The 27,722-nt window shown below is 47.5% G+C and overlaps 1 protein-coding gene across 3 annotated transcripts in view; it reads right to left on the bottom strand.

The window, feature by feature from the left end:
* DLGAP4 (DLG associated protein 4) overlaps nt 1-27,722 on the bottom strand; it is a gene marked incomplete at its 5' end in the record, with an annotated part of 196,418 nt that overhangs the window by 167,752 nt on the left and 944 nt on the right. The window lies entirely within an intron of this gene.

Raw genomic sequence — 27,722 nt, 5'->3', positions numbered from 1 at the left:
AGGGTGAGTAGGGAGCCGGATCCCAGGCTCTCTCTGAACTCCACCCCCTGCTCTCTCTGGCTCCAAAGTGAGGCCAGATGGCCTCGGAGGGTGCCGAGAGGCCAGCAGCTCCGAAGTCCCCCACCTTCTCCACCAGCCCAGGCAGAGTCTGAACCAGCCATGTCCCGTAGTCAGAGCTGGGGGAAGCAGCTTTCTTTTACTAACCAGTGCAGAAGAGAAAGAAATTAAGTCTTTTTCCAGCCAGACTACATTTCCTGCATCTGAGAGGGTGAGAATTTGCTCTTGGAAGGAAAGAAAGAGTCTCCTGTCTGGAGCTTCCTTTTTGAAGCGCCATGAATATACAAGGCTGGCTGAGAGGGCTCTTTGAGATGCTAACAAGCCGCTTTACCTTAGGAAATTGAGGTCATTGAGGGGGCTGTGACTGGTGGGGGGCAGGGGTGGGAAAGGACAACCCAGTGCTGACGGGAGGCAACTCCGTTCTCCTCTGAGCCTTCATTTTCTCACCTGTGAAATGGGGACACAACCTCCCAGGGCTGCCGGAGGCAGAATATGATGCAAAGTGACACTCCCAACATGGTACCTGAGACTCAATCATCCACCCAACACCAACTGGTGCTTATTTCATGTTCTGGGAACCCCAGGGCTGGGAGGGACTGTTGGGGGCAGTTAGTGGTAGAGGAAAATGGGTTTCACAACCTATCTGACCCAGGTTCAAATCCTTGCTCTGTCTGCCACTAGCTCTGTGCCCTTGGGCAAAAAAAAAAATCACCTCCTTGTGCCTCAGTTTCCCTATCAGTAAAACAGAAAGAATTCTGTTTACCTATCATGGGTGTTATGCAGACGAAATGAGCTTAGATAAAACTTTCATCACTATTAATACACACAGCAAATTTTAGTGCTGGAGGTTCATGATTATGTCAGCTTGGGTCCCTCCCTGTAGCTGAGGTCTGGCTGAGTGGAGTGGGGGTGGTGGGAAGAAGCATGGTCAAGACAGGAGAAAGCCTGCAGGCTGTCGGGAGAGGGACCCTGGATATGAGCCCACTTCTTACTGAAGCAGATGAGGGAAGAAGGGTATGAACCCTTTGCCTTGTCCAACCCCTGATTCATGCCTCATCCCCAAGCCAACCACATTGCTCAATGCCTACAACGATGACAGGCCCAGTCTCCTCATGGCGCCCCTTTCCAGATGGAAAGACTCATGAAATGCAAATACGGTCACATTCCCTCCTCCCTCCAAGTTCTCCAATGACTCTCCAAGGACAAGTCCTTCCTACAGCTGAATGCATGCCCCTGTTATATTTATGACCTCATCTCCTGCTATCTGCCCCCCCCCACTCTTCCAGCCACACCTAAATACACTGGGCAGTCTCCTTGGCACACAGTAGGTGCTCAGTAAACATCTGTTGAAAACTGTGAGTGAATAAGCGAAAGGAAGCCGAGGAAGTCTGCTGCTAGGGAAACCCCCTTCCCTGGCCCCTCTCCCCAGGGACCGAGTGCCTGGCAGTGGTTGGGCAGGCAGGGGGCCAGCAGCCGGGAGGACCCCTGCCCAGCTCCTAATGCTGCCCAGACTGCAGGTCTAATTGCTACAACTCTGGAACAAAGCGAATTAATGAGGCAGATTAATGTTCTCCTGTCATTCCTGTTCCCTCCACAGCCGTCAGGGAGCTGGAGGAGGGCGGCTGGATCTTCTTCAAGGGATGCTTTTGGGTGGCTGAGGCACCTGACCCCAAACTAGCCTGGCCACACGGTCTCTTCCACTCTTTTTCTTGCTCCCTGATGCCACAAGCCATCCACAAAAAGAAGGGAACAAATATTAGGTGTTGTGGGCACTGGACATGGGGACCCATTTATTCTTCATGAGGTAGAAATTACTGTCCTCGCTGGTGAGACAGGGGTGTCTGAGGCCCAGGAGGTGCAGCTGGGCTGAGATGTCTGTCTCGTATCATGCTCCAACTTGTGAGGGAGATGGAGCCCGCTTTAGACAGGCCAGTCCCTTCTCTTCACCACCTGCTCCGAAGGCAATGATGGACAACTATAATAATACTAGTGACAATAGTAACAGGGACAACAGACAACATTTACTGTCTGCTGGACATCATGCCAACAACCACAAAGTCACTAAAGCTTCAACAGCCCTATGAGGTAGAGTATACTACATGCCCATTATACAGATGAGGAAACTGAGGCACAGAAAAGTAAAGGTGCTTGGCTGAGGTCACATGGTGTGTAGGCAGGTCTGGCTTTCCAATCTATATTCACCACTACCTCCCTCCAGGGCCTCCCTTTGGATACCAACTCAGGCTCTGGCCTCAGGGGTGTGGGGCTGGTCAGCAGGCCCTTCTCCTGACTGCTGCCCCCACCTCTGGCCTGGCCCATTGGGTTCCTCATTGCCTGCAAAGGTGGGCTTTGCAAGAATGACACACATGGTGTTTTAACTGTCCCCATTCGTTCCTTATTACAAAACAATATATGCTCACAATAAGAAACTAGAAGAAAATAGGCATTTGGAAAATAAAATTATTCCTCTCCAAGAGATGACCACTTTTGATATTTTGGTGTATGTCCTCTAACCTTTATTTTTATATATGATCACCATCAAGACAATCCCCCGCCCCCGCCAGCAGCACAAGACTTGCTCTACGCTTGGCCCTGTGCTGAGCATCGTGTACAAATTATCTTGTGAAATTATAATTTTATATATATATATATATATATATATATATATATATATATATATATTTACAGATAAGCTAACAGAGGTTCAGAGAGGTAAAGTCACTTGTCTGAGATCACAGAGCTGGTCGCTGGTATAGCCAAGTTCAAACTTACATATCTTGGCTCCAATGATCTGAACTGTTCTCTTACTGTAACTCCTAGAGCTGGAATTGCTCCATCAAGCATATGCAAAATTCAAAGCTTTGGGCCCTTTTACGAAGATGACACCAAAAGCTAAGAAGGAAGCCCCTGGCCCTCCCAAAGCCGAAGCCAAAGCAAAGGCTTTGAAAGCCAAGAAAGTGGTGCTTAAAGGCGTCCACAGTCACAAAAAAAAGAAGATCCGCACATCACCTATGTTCCGATGACCCAAGACTCTGCCTCTCCGAAGGCAACCCAAATACTCTTGAAAGAGCGCCCCCAGGAGAAACAAGCTTGACCACTATGCCCTCATCAAGTTCCCCCTGACTACTGAGTCAGCCATGAAGAAAATAGAAGACAACAACACACTTGTGTTCATTGTGGATGTCGAGGCTGACAAGCACCAGATCAAACAGGCTGTGAAGAAGCTCTATGACATTGATGTAGCCAAGGTCAACACCTTAATCAGGCCTGATGGAGAGAAGAAGGCATACGTTTGGCTGGCCCCTGTCTATGATGCTTTGGATGCTGCCAACAAAATTGGGATCATCTAAACTGAGTCCAGCTGGCTAAATCTAAATACAGTTTTTTCATGATAAAAAAAAAAAATTCAAACCTTTGGGATAATTCTACACAAACCTACCCTAAAAAGGAGGGGAAGTGCCAACTTACACCCTTGCCAATAGAGTCTAAAAATCTATTTCCCCATACTCTTGTCCATGGTGAATTTTATGTTTTTTAATTTTCTGGTTTGATAGTTTTTTTTTTTTTAAGTTCTTATTTATTTATTTGTTAGAGAGAGAGGGCAAGCACAAGCAGGGAGAGTGGCAGACAGAAGGAGAAGCAGGCTCCCCTCTGAGCAGGGAGTCCAATGCAGAACTTGATCCCAGGACCCTGGGATCATGACCTGAGCTGAAGACAGACACTTCACCCACTGAGCCACTCAGGCATCCCTAAATTTGCCAGGTTGATATACAAACAAGACATACCTTCACTGTCTTTCATTTCCTTAACTTGACTAATGTTTTTGGTCTCTGTGTATATCTGGGGCCCACTTGACCTGCCTGCTGCCCCATGTCTCAGCACTGAGGTGCCTAGGAGAAGCTGAGCCATCAGGTTAAGCATCATACCCAGCCACCTGACATCTTGGCCACTCTGTCACTGAGTATTTTGACCTTAAAAGTGAGTCCTTCCTGGAAAATAGAATGTCCTGGAATGCAGGTATCCCTTAGCCTACTTGACATATAAGAAAATTGAGTCAGGAGTAGTCTCCTCCAAGTTTTTGGCCCTGAGAGTTCCTCTGTCCTGGAGTCTCAAGAAATTCAATGACTCCAAGGACAAGAAATACAAAGAAAATTACACCAAGGTAAATCATAACCATGTTGTTCAAACCGGGGATAAAAAGAAAATCTGAAAAGCAGTCAGTTAAAAAAAAAAAAAAAAAAAAAAGGTACTGAGGGGCAAAGATAAGAATGACAGCAGATTTCTTGTCAAAAATAACACAAGCAAGAAGACAACATCCTTGAAGTAGTGAAAAAAAAAAAAAAACAAACCCTGTCAACTTAGAATTCTATATCCAGCAAACATAACTTTCCAAAAATAAAGGTTAAAATAAAGACTTTTTCAAACATAGAAAAGATGAAAGAATTCACCATCAGTAGACCCACACTACAAGAAATGGTAAAGTCTTTTAGGCTAAAGGAAAATGGTACCAGAGAGAAATACACATCTATAAATTGGAATGAAGACCACTGGAAATAGCAATTACATAGGTAAAAATATAGGATTATTTTTCTCACCATTTAAATCTCTTTAAAAATAACTGTTCAGGCAAAAATGTTAACAATCTAATGTCAAGTTTATAATATATATAAAAATAAAATACATAATATCAAGAGCACAAAATGTAACATTCTTATGCTATATATGAAGTGATATAATATCATTTAAAAATAACCATTATGAGTTAAAGATGCATACTATAAACTGTACATTGTAAGGGGTGCCTGGGTGGCTCCGTGGGTTAAAACCTCTGTCTTTGGCTCAGGTCATGATCCCAGGGTTCTGGGATTGAGCCCTGCATCAGGCTCTCTGCTCAGCGGGGAGCCTGCTTCTTCCTCTCTCCCTGCCTGCCTCTCTGACAACTTGTAATCTCTGTCTGTCAAATAAATAAATAAAATCTTTAAAAAAACAAATGAACAAAAAACAACAATGAAAAAATCTGTATATTGTTAAGGGAGAAAATCATAAAAACATTTAATTAATCCTAAAGAAGGCAGAAAAAGAGGAAAAGGATGAACAGAACAGAGAGAAAACAAATAACAAGATAAAAGATTTAAACCTAATCATATTAATAATCACATTAAATACAAATGGTCTAAATATCTCAACAAAAACACAGAGATTTTCTGGTTTTAAAAAACAGAACCAATTACATGTTGCCTATACGAAATGCATTTCAAACATAAAAATACAAATGAGTTAAGAGAACAGAATTTTATACACCATTTTTATACTAATCAAAAGAAAATTGGAGGGCTATAATAACATCAGAAAAAGTAGATTTGGGGCAATAAAGAACATCATTTCATGATTATAAAGAGGTCAATCCATCATGAAGGATAAGAAATCCCAAATACTTATGCATTTACTATTAAAGCCTCAAAATATGTGAAACAAAAAGTGGTAAAAATGCAAGGAGAAATAGACAAATCTCCAGTTATAATCAGAGATTTATATTCCCCTCCCTTAATAATTGATAGAACAAGTAAACAGAAAATAAATACAGAATATTTGAACAACGCTATCAATCAGCTTGACTTAACTGACATCTATAGAGCACTCTACACAATAATAGCACAATACATACTCTTTTATGGAATATTCACCAAAATGGACCACATTCTGGGGCCATTAAACAAGTTTCAACACATTACAAGATTCAAGTCATAAAAAATATGTTGTATGATCACAACGAAATTAAAATAAAAATCAGTAACAGAGAAACCCAAAGAAAATCCCCAAATATTTGGAAATGAAATAACATACTTCTAAATAATTCATGGGTCAAAAGAGAACCAAAAGGGAAATCAGAAAATATTTTCAGACAAATAAAAATGAAAACAAGGCAACAAAAAATTTGCTGCTAAAGGGCAATATTTAGAGGAATCTTTATAGCACCAAATGCCTATATTAGAGAAGACAGGTTTCAAATCAATGACCTCACTTTCACCTTTAAAAAACTTAAGAACATTGGGGCCACTTAAGAACAGTGGGTTAATGCCTCTGCCTTCAGCTCAGGTCATGATCCCAGGGTCCTGGGATCGAGCCCCGCATCAGGCTCTCTGCTCAGCAGGGAGCCTGCTTCCTCCTCTCTCTCTCTGCCTGCCTCTCTGCTTACTTGTGATCTCTCTCTCTGTCAAATAAATAAATAAAATCTTTAAAAAAAATTAAAAACTTAAGAACAAATTAAACAAAACTAAGTAGGGGAAAAGACATAAAGATCACAATAGAAATCAGTAAGAGAGGAAATGAAAAAGCAGTAGAGAAAAATCAATGACACCAAAAGTTGATTCTCTGAAAAGATCAATAAAATCAATAAATCTCTAACCATACTGAAAAAAAAATATAAAAGACATTTTATAAGAAAGTTTACAGACAAAATATAAAGAGAGAGAAGATACAAATTACCAATATCAAAAATGAAAGAGGTGACATCAGTTATACAGATAATAGAAGGATAATAAAGTTCACTGCAAAGCTACAATAATCAAATCAGTGTGGTATTATCATAAGGCCAGATCAATAGAACAGAATTTGGAGTCCAGAAAAAATAACCCTTACATTTATAGTCAGTTGATTTTCAACAAGGATGTCCAGACCATTCAATGAGGAAAGAACTGCCTTTTCAACAAATGGAGATAGCCCAACTGAATATCCACATGCAAGAGAGTAAAGATGCACCCCAACTTTACACCATGTGCAAAAAAAGAACTCAAAATGGGTCAGTAACCTAAATGTAAGAGCTAAAACTATAAATGTTTAGATTAAAAAGTATAAATCTTAATGACTTGAATTAGGCAATGGCTTTTTAGATATGATGAAAAAAGTATATGCATCAAAAGAAAAAAAGAGAAGCTGAGCTTTATCAAAATTAAAAGACAATAAAAAGCCACTATTTTTGTGCTATAAAGGACAATATCAAGAATGCGAAAAGACAACTCACAGAATCGGGATATTTGCCATCATATATCTGATAACAGACTTGTATCCAAAATACATAAAGAAAAATTACAACCCAATAATAATAATAAAAAAAAAACCACAGCCCAATTTAAAAACTAGCAAAGGGGGGCGCCTGGGTGGCTCAGTGGGTTAAGCCTCTACCTTCGGCTCAGGTCATGATCTCGGTGTCCTGAGATCAAGCCCGGCATCGCATCGGGCTCTCTGCTCAGCAGGGAGCCTGCTTCCCCCTCTCTCTGCCTGCCTCTCTGCCTACTTGTGATCTCTGTCTCTCTCTCTCTCTGTCAAATTAAAAAAAAATAAAAAATAAAAAATAAAAACTAGCAAAGGATTTGAATAAATTTGAATGATGTCTCAAAAGAAGATATACAAATGTCAATAAACACCTGAAAAGATGCCCAACATCATCAACCATCAGGGTAAAGCAAATCTAAGCCATAATGAGATGTTATTTCACATCCACTAGGATGACTACAATTAAGAAGGCAGACAGTAACACTCCTGAGGCAAGAAAAATAAAAGAAATATAAACTGTTGGGACTGCATTAAAATAAAATCTTCCATAGAGTGAAGGAAACAATCAACAAAACTGAAGGCAACCTACAGAATGGGAGAAGATATTTGTAAATGACATATCCAATAAAGGATTAGTATACAAAATATATAAAGAACTTATAAAACTTAAAATAATCCAATTAAAAAATAAACAGAAGACATGAACAAACATTTCTCCAAAGATGACATACAGATGGCAGACAGACAATGAAAAGATACTCAATATCACTGATCATTAGGGTAACACAAATCAAAACTACAATGAGATATCACCTCACAACTGTCAGAATGACTAAAACCAACAACACAAGAAACACTAGGTGCTGGCAAGGATGTGGAGAAGGGAACCCTCTTGCACTTGGTGGGAATGCAAACTGGTGCAGCCACTGTGGAAAACAATGTGGAGATTCCTCAAAAAGTTAAGAATGAAACTACTCTATAATCTAGTAATCACACTACTGGGTATTTACCTTCCAAATACAAAAACACTAGTTCAGAGGATAAATTCACCCCTGGTTTATTGCAGCATTATTTACAATAGTCAAATTATGGAAGCATAAGTGTCCATTGATAGATGGATGGATAAAGAAGATGTAATGTGTACACACACACACAAACACACACACACACACACAGGAACATTATTCAGCCATAAAAAAGAACGAAATCTTGCACTTGCAACAATATGGATGAAGCTAGAGAGTATAATGTTAAATGAAATAGGTCAGTCACAGAAATACCATACAATTTCACATAGGTGGAATTTAAGAAACAAAACAAACAAAGGGGAAAAAAGAGAGACATAAACCAAAAAACAGACCCTTAACTATAGAGAACAAACTGATGGTCACCAGAGGGGAGGTGGTTGGGGCAACAGGTGAAATAGATGACAGGAATTAGAGAGTACTCTTATCATAACACTATGTTCATTCTACTGGAATTAAAATTTAAAACGTAAAGTAAAAAATGATAATAAATGTTGGTGAGTATCTGAAAAACTGCAACATTCCTACACTGCTATGGAAATGAAGAATGGTGCTGCCAATCTGGAAAACAGCCAGGTAGTTCTTTAGAGGGTTAAACCTAGGCTACATGAACCAGTGATTCCACTTATAGATAGAGAGATACTCAAGAAAAATGAAAGCATACCCATTCAAAAACTCATACACAAATTTCATAGCAGCTTTATTTGTAACAGCCCAAAAGACAATACAACCCAAATGTCCACAAATTGATTAGTGGATAGATAAAATGTGGACATTTACAATGGAATACCATTCAGAAATAAAAAGGAAGGAAGATGAACTACTGACACATGCTACAGCTTCTCTGAACCTTGGAAACATGTTGTTAAGGGGAAAAGGCTGGTCACAAAAGACCACATATTGTGTGACTCCAATAATATGACATGTCCAGAACAAACAAATCTATATGGATAGAAAGTAGATTAATGGTTGCCTAGGGCTGAGAGTAGGGGAGTTGGTAAGAGGGAAAAAGGGAATGGCTGTTAACAAGCATGGATGTTTGGGGGGGTGATGAATATATACTAAAATTTATGTGCTGATGGCTATTAAAACTCCATGTACAATGGTATTAGAAGTCATCAATTTGCACATTTTAAATAGGTGAACTGTACAATATGCAAATCATATCTCAATAAAGCCATCTTTTTTTTAAAGAAAGGATAACAAAGAAATATTATGAACAGCTTTATATCAATACATCTGACAACTGAGATAAAATGGACAAATTCCTTGAAGTTACAAATTGTCAAAGCTCATGCAAGAAAAGAGAGATGACCTGAATAGTCCTATATTTATTACAGAAATTGGATTGGCAGGTGTGAATGTTCCCACAAAGAACACCCACAGTTCAGATGGCTTCACAGGTGATTCTACTAAATATTTAGAAGAAACAGTACTAATTCTATAAAAACTCTTGTAAAAGATTGAAGAGAAGGGGGGTGCCTGGGTGGCTCAGTGGGTTAAGGCTCTGCCTTCAGCTCAGGTCATGATCTTGTGGTTCTGGGATTGAGCCCCGCATCGAACTCTCTGCTCAACAGGGAGCCTGCTTCCCCCACCCCCCGCCCCTCTGCGTGCCTCTCTGCCTACTCCTGATCTCTCTCTCTGTCAAATAAATAAATAAAATCTTAAAAAAAAAGGAAAAGATTGAAGAGAAGGAAATACTGCTCATCTCACTTTATGGGGCCCTGATGCCAAAACCAGATAAGTTCAATACAATAAATGAAAACTATAGACCAGTATCCCTCCTGGATAGAGATGCCAAAATCCTAAACAAAATTTTAGCAGATCTAATTTGACAATATATTAAAAGGCCAATGGGGCTCATCCTAGGAGTGCAGAATTAGTAGACATTTGAAAATCAAAATCAATGTAATCAACTACTTTAATACATTAACAGAGCAAAAACCATTGTGGTTATCTCAAAAGACATGGCAAAAGCATTTGGCAAAATCCCATTCCCAATTTTAAAACTTCTCAACAAATTCAGAATAGAAGGGAATTTCATCAACTTGAGAAAGGCATCTACAAAATTCTCACAGCTAGGATCACATTCAATGGTGAAGAATGGAAAGCTTCTCCTCTAAGATCAGGAACAAGACAAGGATGTCCACTTGAACCACTTGAACCACTTCTACCCAATATTCCATTGGAAGGGCATTAGGCAAGGCATTAGGGCATGAGGCAAGAAAATGAAACAAAAGGCATCCAGATAGAAAAAAATAAAACTATATATGCAAATGACATGCTCACCTATATAGAAAGTGCAATAGAATACACACACACACACACACACACACACACACATACACACACACATCTGTTATAACTGATAAGTAGGCTTACCAAGGTGCAGGATACAAGATCGATATACAAAAATCAAACTGTATTTCTCTATACTAGCTACAAACAGAAAGTGAAATTAAAAAATACTTTTTATAATACCATCAAAACCACAAAGTTCTTAGTAAAGTAATAAACAGGACAAAAGATGTGAAAGACCTTGATATAGAAAACCATTGCTGAGATAATAAGTTTAAAAAAAAAACTTACCTAAATAAAGATACTTTACTCATGGGCTAGAAGACTCAATATTAAGATGTTTGTTCTCTCCAAATTGATCTATATATTCAAATCAATCTCAATCAAAACCTCAGTGGGCATTTTCATAAAAACTGATAAGCTAATTCTCAAATTCATGTGGAAATACAAAGGACCTACAATAACCAAAACAACTTTGAAAAAGAAGAGGAAAGTTGGAAGGCTGATTTCAAAACAGTGTGATGCTCGTATAAATATAGACAACTTAATGCAACAGAAGAGAGAGTCTAGAAATAGACTCCTACACATACATGGACAATTGATTTTTATTTTTTTATTTTTTTAGTAATCTCTACACCCAACATGGGGCTCAAACTCATGATCTTGCGGTCACAACCCCGAGATCAATAGTTGCATGCTTTACCAACTGAGCCAGCTGGGCAGCCCTGGACAACTGATTTTTGATGCAGGAGCACAGACAATGCAGTAGAGCCAGGAGATTTTTTTCAGCAAATGGTGTTGGAATGAATGGATATTTATAAGCAAAAAGTGAAATTTAATCCATACCTCGCACTATATAAAAACTAGCTCAAAATGGATCACAGTTCAAAATACGAAACCTAAAATTTTCTTTCAAGAAGAAAACATAGAATCAACCTTTATGATATCGGGTTAGGTAAAGATTTCTCAGCAATGACCACACCAAACACAATCCATAAAGACTTGTACTTCATCAAAAATGCCCATGCTTTGAAAGACACTCTTAAGGAAATACAAAGACAAGCCACGGACTGGGAGAAAATGTTTGCAAAAACATATATCCTTTATAGGACTTGTATCCAGAATACACAGAGAGCCCTCAAAACTCAATAATAAGAAAACAAACAATCCAATTTAAAAGTGGGCAAAAGATTTGAAGAAACACTTTGGGAAAGAAGATATACGGATGGCAAATAAGCACATGAAAAGATGCTCAACACCACTGGTCATTAAGGAATTGCAAATTATCACCAGAAGGAAATATCAGTATTAGCATGCTTGAAATTAGTAAGATTGACTATGCCAAGTGTTGGTGAAGGTGTAGAGGAACTGAAACTTTTATACATTGCTAGTAGGAATTTAAAATGGAACACCCACTTTGGAAAAGATGAGCAGATTCTTAAAAAGTTAAGCATACACCTACCATACTGTCCAGTCATAACTCTCCTAGGTATTTATTTACCCAAGAGAAATGAAAGCTTATGTTCATATAAAGACTTATAAGCACATATTCATAGAGACTTTATTTGTAATAGCCCCAAACTAGAAACAAAACCAATGTCTAACAAGAAATAAATGAATAAACTATGGCATATCCACCCAATGGAATACTATTCAGGGGGGAAAAAAATGAAGTACTAGTACATATACTAATACACATTACAACAATCTCCAAATCAGTATGTTGAGTGAAAGAAGCCAAACAAAAAGAGAATGTATGATTCCATTTATATAGAATTTTAGGAAACACACAAGAATGCCTGCCTGGGCATGGGGAGGGGTAAGAGTAGAGAGTAGGAGAGGCAGACTGGGAAGGGTTAGAAGAAGACCAAGAGGGAGGATTACCAAGGGCCATGAGGAAATTTTGGGGAGTGATGGATATGCTCATTATCTTGATTGTGGTGGTGGCTCCACAAGTGTATACATTTGTCAAAACCTACCAATTTGAACACTTTAGATATGTATGATTTATTGTATGCCAATTATACTTCAATGAAAGTTGTTTTTAAAAAAGGAAAATAAATCAAAGTTACACTGGGGAAAAAAAGATTAAACTAGAATACCTTGACTGGCTTTTTTTTTTTTTTTCAACTTAGAGTTTCTAAAATTCTTCGAGTTTTGAAATGTTAAGTTTGATCTGTTCAAAGATCCATAATCATTCATTTCCAGAATGTAAACACACCTCATTCTGTCACTTAGAAGATAACTGTACTGAGACTGTGAGATGCACTGGTACCAAGTTAGATGCTATAATTCTAAATCGTTTCTCCTAAATGTAACACCCATAATTCCATCACTTCATCAATCTCCTTTTTTTTCTCCTCCAAACAATGGCTTCAATTCCATCATCAGAATATAAATCTCCTCCTGCTTTAGGGAGCCACTAAACATGATATTCAGGGGGAGTTTTAAGTAATATGGGGATGTGCTTCCACCATGAGAATGAGCAGGGAGGAATGGAACAGTAGTGAAACACAAAAGGATTCAAGAGTATCATCTCCGCAGAGATCAAGAAAAACATCCCCAGAGAGAACCACCAAGAGGATGTACCTCTAACACTACAGTGGACACCGCTAGTGAATTTTGGTTTTGTCTTTTTCCTTTTTAATATTTTTACATTGACATTTTAATTTTTTTTAATTAATGGGCTTTATTTTTCAGAATAATTTTTGGTTTACAGAAAATTGAGCAGAAAGTACAGAGTTCCCATATATACCCCTACTCCCCTGCAATGGACGTCTCACAAATGTACATTTGCTACAACTGATGAACAAATATTGATACATAATTATGAACTGAAATCTGTAATTATCACTCTGTACTGTAAAGATCTATGGGTTTAGACAAATGTATAATTTAAAGCAGCCACCATTTCAGTAGCATACAGAAGAGTTTCTCTGTCCTAAAATCCTTTATGCTCCACCTACTCATTCCTTCCTCCCTTCCCCCAAATCCGTGGCAACCACTCTTCTTTTTACTGTCTCTACAGTTTTACCTTTTCCAGAATGTCGTATAGTCAGAATCAGACACTATGTAATCTTCTCAGACTGGCTTCTTTTGCTTAGTAATTGCATTTAAAGCTCCTCCATGTCTTTTTTGTGGCTTGATAGCTCGTTTCTTTTGATCACTGAATAATATTCCATTAAATGGATGTACCACAATTTATTTATGCATTCATTGATTGAAGGACATCTTGGTTGCTTCCATTACTTTATTTTTAAATATTTATTTTATTGATTTATCTTTTTTTTTAAGACTTTATTTTATTTGAGAGAGACAGAGAGCGCGCGCGCACAAGGAGGGAGAGAGGAAGAGGGAGAGGGAGAAGCAGGCTCTCTCCTGAGCAGGGAGACCAAGGGGGGCTCGATCCCAGGACTTTGGGATCATGACCTGAGCCGAAGGCAGATGCCCAACTAACTGAGCCACCTGTATCTTTTAATTAAAAAAAAAAAATCACATAAATGTTGGCAACAACCTAAATGTCCATCATTGGGGAGCTGGTTCAAGGTGGTTCAACTTTGTAGCAGAATTCCCTGCAGCTACTGGATGTTATCTAATTATCTTTAGTGTCAGCGTGTTGGTGAGGATGTGGAGCAACTGGAACTCTCACGCACTGTGGGGGAGAATGCAGACTGGTTCGGCCACTTTGGGAGACTGGCAGAGTATCTACCAAAGCTGAACATTTTCACCTTCTATAAACCAGAAACCGCTCCCGGCTATGTACCCAACAGAAATAACTTCATAAGTTCCCCTGAAAACTATGTATAAAAAAAGTCCAGAACAGCATATTCCATATAGTAAAAAAAAACAAAACACCAAACTGGAAATAACCTAAGTGTCTAAATGTCTATCAATAATAGGATGGATAAGGTATGAAATTCAGTGTATTTCACTCAGTGAAATACGAGATGGTGATATAAAAGAATGAACTACCAATGCACGTGACATGAATGAATCTCCCAGACAAAAGGACGAGCAAAAGAAGCCAGATACAAAAGGGACATCCTGCACAATCACCATTTATATGAAGGTCTAGAATGTCAAAACTAAGCTATGATCTGGCAGTCAGAATAATGATAACCACTAGGGGCGATGCGTGGGGATTAACAGGGAAAAAGCATGACAGCCTTTTGAGCGAGCTGGAAACATCCTATATTTTGATCTGAGTGGAGGTTACCAGGTGGTTATAGATACATATATGATATACACACGATATGATATGTGACATACGACATATATGCATATATGGATATGGGTCAAGCTATACTATACACATAAGATTAGTGCCTTCTACAACACATTACACCTCAATACAGATATTTTAAATATAATAATACTCCGTAGCCACTGACTCAGAAAGATGGCTAGCATCAAGGGGAAACGTAGCTACAAACAGGACTCACATGACCCTATTAACGCAAAATCACCTACAAACACATACTTCATCTACAGATGACTTTAACGTCATATGGCCACCAATATGAGCAATTTTTGTAGGACAAATCCTGTCCTGAGAATCTCATTACATCATTTCATCCTTACAACAGTCTTTGAGGTAGGGACTATTGCTGGCTCACTGCTGGCTCCCCTCTACAGTCAAGAAGCACGAGCCACAGGGGCTAGGTAATTTGCTTGAAGTCAACCAGCTAAGCAGTAGAGTTGGGTCTGAACGTGAGTGTCACGCTTGCTTCGGGAGCACAAATACTAAAATTGAACATGAGTCCCCCACACTCCCACACCCCATGATCTTATGGAAATCCCCAAGCCCTGCCCACAGCCCACGAGACCCCACATGGTCAGGTCCCCGCCACCCCCTCGTGCTTCACCGTGTCCTCTCTCACCCCAGCACTCAGCCTCTCCATCTTCCTTTTCTCTTCACTGAGAACACCCCTCCCCTCCCACCATAGGGTCTGCACATCTGCCATTCTCCCTGACAGGAATGATTTCCCCCCGTATCTCTTTGCTGGGGGGACTTCTCCTCACCTCTTAGGCCTCAGCCCAAGTGTCACCTCCTCCAGGAAGCCCTCCCCAAAACCCAGCCTGGACTCAGACCTCCTTCTCTGTGGATCTCATCCCCGTTTCAGTTGTGTTTTTGAGTTCTCTAAGACTCTGTCTTGCCCCCTCTGATCGCCACAGGGCCTGGCATGGAGTGAGCACTTAACGAATATTTGATGAATGAATGAATGAATCCATCTGCCAGGGAAGATCAACTTGGAGGGCTATCTGGAAGGCTGATACCAAAATGTTAATGATGGGCACCACAGGGAGGTGTATTCCAGGGAATTTTACACTCCTTTTTGTACTTTGGGATTTATCTGGCTGGACAGTGAGTGTTCTAGTGGGTAGGTGTCAGCCTCCAGCCCCTGGGCATTTCCCCTGTCTAGGACACCCCTGCTGCCACCCTACACGCATTCTCCCAGCTCTGCCTGCAGCCCCAAGTGGGCGGTGTATTAATAAACGGAGGGAGAAGGTCACCCAGCTTGCAAGCACTGAGCTGTCCTTGACTCGGGTGCAGATGAAATGCGCCGAGAACGGGGGGAGCTGCTTTACCAAGTGCTGAGCACGTGTGAGCTATTTCTGATTCCCACCCAGCTGGGCACAGCACATCTGGTGTGCGAGCCAGAGCCAGCCTGGTGGCAGCGGGGGGAGCCACTGACCAGACGCCTTGCCATGCTCACACCAGACCTGCCACTGGCCTGCTGACAGTGGTCCCCCAGCTTTCAGGTGCTTGGGGCAGGAGGAAGGGGGCAAGAACCTCAGACTGGCCGTTGAGGCTCAGCAAGACCGAGCTCCTCCCTGCCTTCCTGCTCTCCACTCTTTCCAGCGCAGCCAGGTTCTCACGCCTCTCCTGGCCTTTGCATGTGCTGTTCCCTCTGCCAGGAATATCTGCCCTGTCTCTAGTTGTTGGCTCACTCCCTCTGAACCTAGAGGTCTCCCCTGGGACCACCGGTCCTGCAGGGGACCCTCCCGGATCACCACGGCAGCCCTAGTGTCCCTTGTCCTAGGGCTTCCTGCTACAGCAACAAGTATCTTGATGTCGCCCTACTGCCTCCCAGCCTGGGATGTGGTCACTGTTAGGGCCTTATTAGTCACCTCCATATCCCCGGCTTCCAGCAAGGGCCTGGCCCGCAGAAGACACAAAATACAAGTTAGCAGACTGACTATACAAGGCAGAAGGCACTCTGCTTGCTGAGAGGGACCAGGAGGACAGAGAGGCTTAGAAAGTGGGGGGCAGAGGAGCAAATGACTGAGTTTGGCTGCGCCTTGGAGGCCAAGGGTCAGAGATGTGGCTCAAAGGGACAGGAAGGTGGAGAGGAAGACTCATCCACAGTCCGCAGGGAAGAGTTCTGGTCCAACCACCCTGGCCCCAGAGCTCCAAGCAGCCCAGATGCCAGGTACCAGGTTGCTCATAGCCCCTGCCTCCTCCAGCCCGGACAGGCACAGTGGATATGGAATCTGCACAGAATGGAGCATTTTGTCTAAATATATCTCCTCCCCAGTGAAGGACGCGCAGGGTGGGAGTGGGGGGCACAGTTGGCTTGCAGCGCTGGGAGGATCTTTACAGGAGCTCTTGTCTTCAGACCCACAGCCACTACCCCCGGTAGAGGCCACTCTGGGTCCCCAGGTAAGGGGTGGGCCTGGGTGGGCCTCTCCAAGCAGGAAATTCCCATCGCCTGACTTCCGACCTAAAAGCTGCTACTTTATATATGGGCCAAGCACAAATCAGGACAGCAGAGGAAGGAGGGGACACAGAGGCAGGGGCCTGGGGGAGGTGACACAGAGGTGGGGAATGGGGGAGGAGGACACAGAAGAGGAATCCAGAGGTGGAACTGGGGTAGAGAACACAGAAGTGAGCCTGGGGTAGGGAGACCCAGAGGTGGGTCTGGGAGAGAAGCCTTGGACGGTGGCAGCCCAGGCTCTCCCCACCACCTTGCTGCAGGAAAGGCACAGAGAGGGAGGCAATTCAACAGGGTCACGTGGGGGTCTGAAGGCAGTGAGGGGGCGAGGACCAAGGGTCCTGGCTCCAAGGCAGTCTGAGAGCTACTGCAATGCCTTCAGTGTCCTAAGGTTCTCCCAAGGACCCTTCAGGGTGAGACAGTGGAACAAGGCACAAGATTCCAAGTCCAGGCCTCTGGTTCAGTCCCGTCTCTACCAGTGAGGCCCTCAGGCAAGTCATCTCTGGGCCTCAGCTTCCCCCTCTCTCTGTGTGCTGGTCTCACCAGTGAGATGAGATGACCTGTGGGTTGACCTGGACTGGAGTGTGGGAAGGAAAGGCCAGAGGACGCAGTGTGTGCACATGTGGCCAGGGGAGGTCATAAGAGAGCCCCACAATACCAGTGGCTTTTTCTTGAGCACCTACTATGTGCTGGGTCCTGTCCTCAGGACTTTAACACACAGACCTCACTTCACTCTCACACCAAGTCTCCAGATGGGCTGTGACACCATTATCCCATGGGGAACAGATGGGGAAACTGAGACTCCAAGAGATTTCTGTGACTTACTGAAGGTCACCTAGCTGGTGAGCTGAGCCAGGACCGCTCAGAGTCAGCTCACTTCCTCCTGTGGGTGGACAGGTCTGCTGGTGACCACTCCAGGGCAGTCGGCCTGTGGCTCTGAAAAGCCTTCCCAGAGTCCTCAGGGCTGAGGCAGTTGTCACCTCAATTTCGTTCTTTCAATTAAAAAAAAAAAAAAAAAAAACAGGAGGGGAAAAACAACAACAAAAGAAAGCCTCGCTCTTTAAAACAGGTGGACATAAATACTTGCTGCTATTAACACCTCACTTTTAAATGGTCACTAAGGCCCTCCCAGAGTCTCCTTCCCCAACCCACTCATGCTCACCCTGGCCGGGATGACATAGTGGTTAAGAGCGCAGGCCATGAGGCTAGCTGGTCTGGGTTCAAATCCCAGTTCTTCCAGCTGCCTGCTGGACCGAGAGTCACTTTCCCGCGCGGTGACTTATTTCCCCACGTGTAGGGGACAGCGATTCCTGCCACCCAGAGTACCTGGGGGTATCAGAGAGAGAAATAACGCAAGGTCTGGCCCAGGCCTTACTGGAGACAGTCGGCATCAACTCTGGCTAACATACGGATAATGAGTCTACACCAGATCCCCTCCGAGCGGCTCCTGCGGGTGTGTATGTGCGAAAAAGAGAGCTAATAAATGTTTACAATTGTCTGAAGTCACTAACTTTTGGGGTGATGTGTTACGTAGCGACAGGTTAACTAATGCAGCTGGTGGACGCTGCGATGGAGGAAGAAAGGTGGAAGCAGTGGGAAGCTGCTTCTAGCGGTGGGGTTTCCCCAGCTCCCACGCTGGGCAGGCAGGGGCTCCCCTCTAGTGGCCCCCCCACCCCTGTCTGTCCAGAGACGCCTCCCTCCCAACCTCAGCCTTCCCAGCGAGGCTGCTTCTCACAACAGTTAGCACCCTGGGGGAGAGAGCCCAGATGTGAGCCTGGGGTGGGGGAGACCCAGCAGCAGGTCTAGGAGGAGAACCGATCTGAGACAGCTCAGCTAACCGGTGGCGCCTACTATGTGCCGCCACAGAGCGGAGGCTTCCGCATCGGTTTTCACTCAGTTCTCACGAGAGCCTCCGTGGCGGAATATTGTCCCCACAGCCTGGAATAATGTTGGGCACGTGGTAGATCCTTAAAACAGTTAACGCGGACTAGACTGTGTTGAGAACAAACCCCCAAATTTCAGGGGCTTAAAGAACAAGAAATCTATTCCTTTCAAACAGTCGGGCTTCTTCTGACTCTCTTTTGGCAAAAAGAAAAAAAAAGCCCCGGTGGGTCCATAAGCTAAAATGAGGCAACTGACCAGGCAATTTCCTGCTCGCCCAGCCCAAGGCAGCCCCATATCACTCCAGATGGGCTCACGCGGCCATTGCTCCTACTCCCAGCCCCCGAGGAGAGGAGCAGAGGGGTCCCAGTGGGACCTGGGGGCTGAGCTCCTATCTGAGGCACCTGTCACATGACCCGGCCCCTGCAGGGGCGGTACTCTGGCCATGGGGCACGGCAGTGTTCAGCTGACACTCACGAGCTGTGCACCCACTGTGTGCCAGGCCTCAGGCTAGGCACTGCAGGGGGATGCGGGGTGCCAAGGGGCACCAGCCTGGCCCCTGTCAGGAGGCGTAGGGGAGGCAGACACATAAGTGGACTTCACAGAGACAGGCCTCTGGAGTCCGGGCAGGAGTGACTCGTGTGGATGAGAGAGAAAGTCTCCTGGAAAGGCAAGGCCTGAGCTGAGTGCTCAGTAACCAACAGGACTTACTGAGCAAGGACTTTGGAGAAGGGTATTCTGGGCAGAAGGAACAGGGAATGGGAAGGTTTGGGGGCCAGAGGACCCTGTGTGTTCTGTGACTCCCAACTCATTCAGCTGAGCTGTAAATGAGAGCACACCGGGGGCTGGAGAGGGCTGGAGTGGGGGACGGAGGCAGGTGACAGGGGCACTGACTGCTCAGGACTCACGATGAGATGTAAGGGGGTGGGCGTGGTTTCTCCATCAATCACTTGGCCTGCGTATACACCGTATATGGGCAGGAGACCTGGGAGGGGGCTGAGACAGTCATCTTGGCCAGAGGTGTGAAGGCTAGAGCCAAAAGATGCCTGAGAAGGAGACCAGAGGCAGGGAAGGAGCCCAGTGTCGGCTCTACAACTGAGACCCCAGACTCACCCCAAGGTCTCCAGGTGCAAGGCTGCCTCCCTGATGGCCTCCAGAAATGGCCTTGTCATCAGTCAAACCCAGCCTGGCAAAGGGGTGCTGGCCAGGGAGTCCCCTGCCCATCACTGCCCACTGCCTGCGCCCCCAGCCCATCCAGCGTCAGCAGAGGGTGGTGACACACTGGGTCGGCAGAGGTCAGCTGGCTCTGGCCTCAGCCTCAGCAGGCAGGCAAATGGCCAAAACTCCACACCAGTGCTGGGAAGGCCTGGGGTGTGGTCAGCCCAGAGAGCACTATGGGTCTGCCCTGCTCCAGAACCTTCTGTGGCTCCTCAGTTTCTTTCCACGGGAAGCATCCACGCACGGGGGGTGGTGCCGACAGGAGGCCTCACTCCATGCTAACTTGCTGGGGGACCTCAGGCAGATTGCTCAAGAGGTCCCAAGTCAGACTCCGTGTGAGTCAAAAGGTTCTGCTAACTACAACCAGGGCACACCCTCTGGCTAAGTTTCTAGCCCTACCTGGGCAGGCCGCCTCACCCGTCTGAGCCTCAGCTTCCTCCTGTGCCAAGAGCCCACCTGTGTCCCTGCAGGCCCGGATTCTACCTCCCACGGAGCCCCTTGCTCTCCAGGCTCTCGACCCTCCCACCCCCCTGCTGCCCAGCACGGGGCCTTTCTGTCCCAGTTCCCTCCTTCTGGCTCTCAGGTGGCAGGTCCATCATCACCTCCTCAGGACGACCCTCCCTGCCCCGCAGACTAGGTCTCCTTGTACTTGTCTCTGATAGCAGCAGCCCCTGTCTCGACAGGAGCTCACATTCACGTGGGAGGTGATGTCCTGACCGCTGGCCTCCGAGAGGACCGTGGGTGCTGCGGGGCCGGGCCCGGGAGCTGCGCTCACTGACACGGGCCCCACACCTGCTCTGCGCACAGAGCCGGCACGTCCTGTGTGTTTGCTGCATGACCACTGAGAAGAAAGGGGGGATATTACCATCTGCCTCCCAGTGTCAAGAGGACTTGATGATACACGAAGGGCCTGTCTCGAATGGAGGCAACATCACTCACACACACGCACGCCCGCACGCACGCACACTCCCACGCTCATTTCTCACACGCTCCCCATACACACATAGCACATAAAACATACACACTCACTCTGCACCCACATCCCCCCCCCAACACGCATGCAGTGGGGTGAGGGGGCCCGAGGGGGGCCCTACCCTCCCATCCATGCCCACACCCTCCCAGAGCCCCCTGATGAACCAGACACACGAGGAGCAGATCCACAGACAGGCAAAGGTGGGCCTGGCCCAGCAGGAAGCCAAGTCCCCACCCCACCCCACCCCGACCCCCGACTGCCCAGAGCCAACCTATCTCTGTCCCCATGCAGGCGATCCCTGGAAAAACTCGCATATGCCCAGTTCTCCAGGAATCTCTCACCCCCCCAAAGGTGGCAGGCTCCCCCCGAAGGAGAGCTGCGAGATGCCGACACTTCCTTGCCTGTCATCACACCCTGGCTTCCACGGTGGGAGCTGGAGGTCGGTGAGGAAGCGCAGAGTTCCCAGCAGTGGCAGCGGGGGACTCAGAGATGGCCTGGGGCAGCCCCAACCTCCCCCCAACCTTATTGCACAAGTGCAGAAACTGAGACTCAGAGAAGGCACCAGAAGGTTCACAGTGACCCAGCTGGCCTCCTGCCTGGGGTCTGCCTTCTCGCCTGGATGCCTGAGTCACCCAGACCTGGGGTCCATCCTGGCTCCACCATTCACCTACTGTGCGGCCTCAGTTTCCCGGGATGGAAAATGGAGAGGAGCACAGCACCTTGCTCCCTGCACCGCGGGGGGCACACATGGAGCTCACAGGTGGCGGAAGAGCTCCTTCTGGGTCCCAGGGGACCCTGCCAACTGCCCAGCCAGCCTCTGGATCCCAAAGCCCAGTCCTCACGGTGCACACTGCCCAGAAGAGAAGGCAAGCGTGCCATGGCCACACGGCAAGGCCTCGGCACACTGGGATGTGAACTGGGGCCCTCTTCGGCTGAGCTTCCCACCCTATAAGTGGATCTGGCAGTGCCGAGGAGGTGCCGGGGCTTGGCGGCAGCTGGGGGAGGGAGGCAGGCAGGCAGGCAGCTGGGGGTGGTGGGAAGAGCCTTCTCTCCCCTGTCTTCAGCAAACCTGGATCCCCGTTTCCAAGCTGCGCTCCAGAGCCCTCGGCTGCTGCGTCACTGCACGCAGTCAGCCCGCAGTGGGCGGAAGGACAGGCTCCCTCCCTCTGGCTTGGGCCTGGGGGACAGGGAGAGGTGGGAAGCTGGGCCGAGGGTCAGGGGTGAGGCCCGTGGGGGCTCCCTGACACCTTCCAGAGGGAATCTCAGCTCAGTTTACTCCTGGAGCCACAGAGAGCAGAGCTGGGCGAGCCGTGGAGCCCTAACTCCCAGCACTTCAACAAATAGATGGAGACCACGAGGCCCAGAGAGGTTCTGGGACTCCACAGGGGACACACAGCAGCAAACCAGCTCGCTGGTTCCAAACCCCATCTCCTGGTAGATTCAAAGCAAAAGCCTTCTGAACCCAGCCCTGTCACCGCAGGCTCATCTGTCACCGCAGAAAGAAAAACCTGTGAACCCAGAGGCCTAGTTTTCCCTCCCTGGCCCATATCTGGGGGCACAGAGACCCCCTCCTGTGCAATCACAAATACTTCATCGGGTGTGGTTCGGAGCCCCTGTGGTGGGGGCCCAGCACAGCGTGAAGGTACACAGCAGGCACTCAATAAGTGGTCTCATACTCCATTTATACGGCAGGATGCCTGCCCCATTTCTGCATGATCAAAGACAGAACCTGCCCACGTTGTCGTGTGCTTTCCTCACGTATCAAATGTAGCTTTAGTCATTTCTGAAGCAAACTCCAGGAGACGAATCACCTGCTCAGGTCCTCTCACGCGGAAGGAAGGTGGACAAATGCCATGTCTGCTTTGCTGCCTCCTCCGAAGTCCCCGTGCCGGGCTGGATACAAGGGGTCCCAGGATGCCAGCATCCTGTTCCCTCTCTGTCGCACTGTATCCCTGCTTCTCTCTCAGCACCTGTGCCACCTCCCATCAACCCTGGAGCCTGATGGATGGGCCCCCTCCCAGAGCTGTGAGTCAGTGAAGAGCAAATTTATGGGGAAGGGCCATGGCGCTCCTCCTGTTAATAGCCAGGAAACCCAGCAAGCCCTGGTGGGGCCCAAGAGCGACCGATGACATCCAAGGTCACTCCTGAGCCTGCTTTCAGTTCTGGCCACGATCTGCCTCCAGTGAGCGGCCAGGTTCCCCCAAGCCAGGGTCCAGGTCTGCCACATTTAATTCCCGTGGCCCAACCCCCCCCCCCCATCACTGCTGGTGAACACATATCCAAAATGTGGGCGGAGACCAGATTCTAGACTCTGACTGGGTTGGACTCAAATCCTGGCACTTCCACTTGGCCAGCTCTGGGGCTTGGGGCGACTCCAGCCCTCTGTGCTTGTCTTCTCATCTGTAAAATGGGGATAGTAATAGGACGTCATGGGACTAAAGGAGAGGCCGAATTTAAGGTGCTTAGAGCTAGTGCTCATTAACCGGAGGGTCCGGCACCATGTGTGGCTCCTGGGACTTGGTCACCAGTGCTCTGTTCCACAAGTGGGTGTTAGCCAGTGACACCGTTGCCATTATTGGGATCAGCAGCAGCAGTATCAGGGATCCCCAAGCCTGGTTTTGCAACCAGCCCTGGTGAAGGGTGTAGCAAAATTCTCCAAACAAAATTTGCTTCCATTCATTTTGGGTTTTTGAAAAGGCCACGTCAGACAGCTTGGCGGGGAGGAGGCGGCGTTGCGAAACCCAGCACAGAGAGATCCAGAGCCCCGCTCCTCGGCTCAGGAAGTGATGTGCCATCAGTTAGCGACAGGCTCCTGTGTGCTGGCACCCCCCGGGCTCCCGGGCTACGGGCTCACCTTCTGCCCCGCTTTGAGTAACCTTAGGAAACCACCCAACATCTCTGAGCCTCAGTGTCCTCATCTGTCAAATGGAGACAAAATATCCCTGTTCATTCCTACCCCTGGTGGTGGTGGGAAGATGCCAAGATTCAGTATCTTCTGCACCATGAGTGCTGTTCGTGCCCTGAAGGCCTCTGTCCTGGCCGCCTGCGGCCACCAGGAGACACTGTGGAAGAAGGTAGAGGGAGAGAATGCACCCCTCCCACCTCCATGAGCCACGACAAAAGGAAGTCAGGTCCCATGAGTCTTAAAGGGCCCCCCCACAAGAGTCTGATGAAGTCAAAAGTGGGCCTGTCTTTGGTCCAGCACATGGGAAGCCTCTCATCAGGGACAGCCTTTCCCAAAAAGGGTGCAGTGAGAGTCTGCACGACGGGGAGCCCCTCTCAACGGAGCCAGCCCTGCACTCCCTTAACTGACAGGGCCCACTGTTACAAGAAACTGCTAAGCCTCAGCAGCAGCCCCGTTGATCCCGGCCCCAGGTGTTAACACACATTGCCCTCCAAAGCCTTGAGAGTGAACCAAGCCCCACCCCGGCTCCCCACATGCCCAACAGAGAGCTAGGGACCTTGAGAATCTCTTCTTGGGCTGTCAGCACCACAGACTCCACACTGGGAGGCTGGCAATTCTTTGAGATCACAAGGTCCAAGCTTGTGCCCTACCTATCAAGGGAGCCCAGAGAGGGGACATGCCACATCCAGGGGCACACAGCGAGGCAGCAACAGGACACTCACCATCCCCGCACACTGCCCACCCCCATGACCAGCCTCCGGTGGCTGCCTTCCGGCCTCAACAACGTGGTCCTTCCCGCTATTGTCTATCTACCTAAATCCTCTGAATCCTCCAAAATTCACTCCAGATCTAGTGCATGTCCTGCAGGAAGCAATTCCCTTGGCCCAAACTCATGCCCCTTCCCAGCACTGGACAGCACCAGCCTCCACCACCAGAAGGGCCTGGCGGGATGACTATGGTTCACAGAGCAGAGCCCTGTAGGTCTGACTCTGTCTCCGTGCCTAGCAGGAGACACTGAGCAGGTCTCCGGAAGCCCTGGGGGCCCAAAGACAGAAAGGAACATTAGGAAACGCACAAGTGAGTGGACAGGCTGGTGACCTCCTGAATGGAAAGCAAGCAGGAGATGATGTGGGTAATGAGTTGACAGAAATAAGTGCCACCGGAGACACCCCCAAAGACATAGGCTCCTGCCCAAGCATGGCTCCTCACTCTCCTGCAAAGCCTCTGGGGTCGCACAGACACACTGGGGTTTTAGAGGCCACGGGCCTATAACCCCCCAGAGCCTAGCCAAATGCTGCGGAGTTTGCAGGCCCAGCTGGAGGCAGGAGCCCATACGGACGGTCATGTTGATGAATGGACCCAGCCAAGGCTTTCACCACGTCCTACTGCCCAGCCCTCGACTTAGGATGCCCCAGTGGTGCTTGTCCGTCCATTCATTCAGCCAAAGAAATGGACTGAGGGCCTGGGATGAGCCAAGACCTGTCCTTAGCACCAGTGGGATGGCATGAAGAGGCAAGCGTGACCCTGTTCCTCTCCACACCAGCTGTACGGAGAGGCATCTGATAATAGGGAACAGTGACTGGGATAGGGAAGGCAGAAACCCGTGGGGGCTGGGAAGACGGGGACAGGGAGACAATCCGGCCTGGGTGTCAGGGAAGGCTTTCGTCTGGAAGTGATGCCTAAGCTGAGATCTCGATGATGAGTAGAACTTAAGTAGGGAAATGTGGGGAGGTGTGTTCAGGCAGACAACTGGTTGGTGTGTGCAAAGACCCTGAGGCTGGAGGCAACCAGGCCTGTTCCAGGAACTGAAAGCAGGCCAGGGGGACCAGAGCCAAAGAGAGAGGGGAGGGGCTGGTGTGGGGAGGAAGCTAGGCTTCATCCTGGGAGCAGTGGGCATTTCCTGAATACCCACAGTGAGCTTTTTGAAAAAAAAAAAAAAAAAAAATCCGCCTTCGAGATTTTATTAATGCGCGTTTCGGAATGTTTAAGTGGAAATGTTTAAATGCACTATAGGCAGATGATGCTACTTTTTTAATGATCTTTGGAATGAGTGAATCTATCAGTTCATCACAGAGTTATAGAAGCGCAGAGAACAACTGCTCCTGTCCCACAGAGTGTCCAGCGAAGTTCCTCAGAAGCTTCCCATTCCACAGAAGCACCGGCATTTAAGAAGCCAGGGGCCCACAAACTGCGCAAGAACTTAACGAGATGCCCCTGGTATGACCAATTCGTCAGGGAGTCTTACAAAAGTTCCAGACTACACGATCCATCCTTAGTTCCCAAGTGCCCTTCAGCCTCCTTTCAAAAGCACCAATTCAGCGGCCAGGAGGCCTTTCACCCCTCCGCACAGCCCTCAGACCTGCGGCTCCATCTCACAGCTGGGACCAGCCGGATGCTGCCCTGGGTCCCATGAAACTCAGCCATTAGGCCTGTTCTACCCCACACTTTCTCTTGTCGGGACCTTGCACTCCACCCCCAGTGCCTGGTACAGACTGCCTGCCCCCTGCTTCCGGGCAGAACAGCAACTCCCTGAGGGTGCGAGCCACACTAGATCACCCTGTGTCCCTAGGGCCCAGCACAGGCCTAGTCCAGGCTCTGACGGATGGACTAAGGGAGGGTGCCATGGACATTTCCCACGGGCACACTCACAGAAGTCGAGTCGCTGTCTCTGGGCTCCAGGAGGACCCAGGCATCCTGGCGCACCCCTCCCACAGCACAGGCACACGCACACACACACAAGCCCGCCCCCACGTGCACAGCCAGTGTCTCCAGGAGCTGCTGGGAGCACACTCCGCATCTGCAGCTGACTGGCCTCCAACAGCCAGCTCGGCCCCGCTTCGGGGCCTGGCAGTGGCTCCCAACGCTCTAACCACCAATCGGTCACCCAGCTCTGGGGCCCCACCCAGCCCTGCTGCCGCTGGGAGTCTGGCTCAGGCCCCTCAGGCTACCCTGGGACCAGCCAGCCCACAGTTGCCTCTGTGGGACAGAAACTGGGCTCCTCCAACAGCCACTCTCTGAGATGATCCCGTACAAGCCCGTTCCAGCACCTTGAGCCTGGAAGAAAACACAGCCCCCTTCCACAAGTGAGGGCACAGAGGCAGAGCCAGCCAGGACCCCAGGGAGCTAGGCTGAGAGAGCTTAGGTGCAATGGGGGTAGAGGCAGACCCCTCCAAGCTCCTGGGGCTGGGGACCGCAGCCCCCTCCCCCTCTGTCATTTCCACTTGCAGGCAGGTGGGGGTGCAGGAAAACCCACTAGCACTGCCCTCCAAGCTTAAGGCTTCCATCCTCAGAGCACCCTATCCATCCCCTCACTCCCCTCCCCTGTAACTGGCCTTTACCAACCCATAACCCGTTTCCCCACTTCATTTTCCCCCCACAACATCAACAGTCTCTGGCTGCCCGTCCCTCTGCAACACAGGCAGCTCTGAGGAAGAAGAAGGGAGAGAAACGAAAGCATAGAGGAACGGAACGATGGAGGGGGATCAGAGCTGGTAGGTTCGGTCGAAAGAGGCCAGGGGCCATCATCATATGTCCAGGTAGCACATGTCCCCTCCCAGCAGGCCCGGCACATCTGGACCCAGCTGGCCTCTCCGGCC

The sequence above is a fragment of the Mustela nivalis genome, assembly GCF_964662115.1.
Source record: "Mustela nivalis genome assembly, chromosome: 8".
Taxonomy (NCBI): Eukaryota; Metazoa; Chordata; class Mammalia; order Carnivora; family Mustelidae; genus Mustela; species Mustela nivalis.
This window is presented reverse-complemented; position numbering and strand designations above follow the sequence as displayed.